Source organism: Doryrhamphus excisus, linkage group LG18 (genome assembly GCF_037039965.1).
Source record: "Doryrhamphus excisus strain RoL-2023G ecotype Guam linkage group LG18, RoL_Dexc_Guam_v1.1, whole genome shotgun sequence".
Taxonomy (NCBI): domain Eukaryota; kingdom Metazoa; phylum Chordata; class Actinopteri; order Syngnathiformes; family Syngnathidae; genus Doryrhamphus; species Doryrhamphus excisus.
Genome location: NC_136374.1, coordinates 8134645 through 8136366, shown reverse-complemented (window position 1 = coordinate 8136366; position 1722 = coordinate 8134645).

The following is a 1722-nucleotide window of genomic DNA, read 5'->3' as shown; positions in this document are numbered from 1 at the left end:
ACCTTCCGCCGTTTGCAGCGCAAAGTGAATGTCTTCTTTCTTTCTCAAAGCCAGAAGCACAATTACAAGCTGTGGAAGATTTGTCAAGAATTTCCCTGTTATCTGGACAAGGACAGCACATGAAGAGTGAAGTTACGTTTCATTACGATTAGGGATTTGCAGGCCAAGCTTTGTGAAGATATGTCCTTTTAATTTTCTACAACATATTGAAGGGAACTTTGTTTTGCTTTGGAATTTCACCATGAAGCCTGAAGCATCCCAAAGATGACGGCACATTGGGAGTGCTTATTAAAGACATGTTGGATTTGAGAACATTCCGATTACATACTGTATATGCAGACATTTAAGTGGAAATCAATATGCTACACTAATATGCATGTAATATGACTTTGCTTTTCAAACCAGATTTCATTACATTATTTATATTGTGTATTATTCATATTGTTTATTATGATTTTGTAATTCATTCATTTTCTACCATTTACATCCTTCACAGCTTCTGGAGCCTATCCCAGCTGTCTTCAGGCGAGAGGCGGGGTACACCCTGGACTGGTCGCCAGCCAATCACAGGGCACATATAGACAAACAACCATTCACACTCACAATATTTATGACTTAAATAACTAAAATAACATAAAGTCAAGCTGCCATTAGTCGGTCTTTCACGCTATGGACTGGTTTAGTTTTTTTCTGTGTAGTTTGGATATAAGAGAAAGACCAGGAAAATAAGTGGAACGCCCTCAACCAGTTTAAACAGGAAAACAGCCTCCATGCCTGCTGGTTTGGAGCAATTTATTATCATACTAATCCTGCCCTACACTGTAAAGCTGTTTTAATTAACTGTATATTTAATCATATTATACATTTAATTTCATGTCCAGTCTTTCTGTCACGGGGTGCCAAACATATATACATAAACATATGCACGTTCCCTCAAACAATTCTCATTTTATTTTAATTAATTTTAAATATTTTAAATGCCTGTGTTTATTCAAATACATTGCATTGTTGTCTTCTACACATTTTTAAACATGGTTTATAACATGTTAAGATTGTGACTTTATTCTCATTTATTCCTATAACTTTAAATTTGTCACTAAAATATACAGAGATTTTTTGGGGGGTGGAAATGTGGAAAATTGTTAAAAATGTTACTTGGTCTTCCAAATTTTTGTATGTAATAATTTGACTTGATTCTCATAATATTATGGTTTTATCTTGAAATATTATTTTTTTTGCTACAAATAGAACTGATTTCTTGTAATATTGCAAATGTATTCACTTTTAAACAATAAATTAATTCTAATAAAAATATGAATTAGTCATACTAGAAGAATACACATCAACATGATATATGTAACATATAATATAAAGTATAAGTATATATAAAATATGAAGTAAGAATGTAAAATATAACTTTTCTTAATATTGCAACTTCATTCCTGTAAAAAAAATTTTGACATTTTTTTTCAGCATTTGTTTTCAAGTAAAATTGTGCATGTTTTTTGTTTTACTTAATTCTCGTAAAAATAAAATAAAGTAAATAATTATTTTGTGAATATCATTTATTTTTTTAATGTGTGTTTTCGGGTTTGTTTTTTTTGGGGGGGGGGGGGCAGCCCGTAAAAGAAAATCAAATTAAACAAAATTTAAAGCGACTGTAATCAGACTGTGGTTGTTTCTGTTGTTTCTGCGTGTAGACTACATTTCCCATCAGACCTA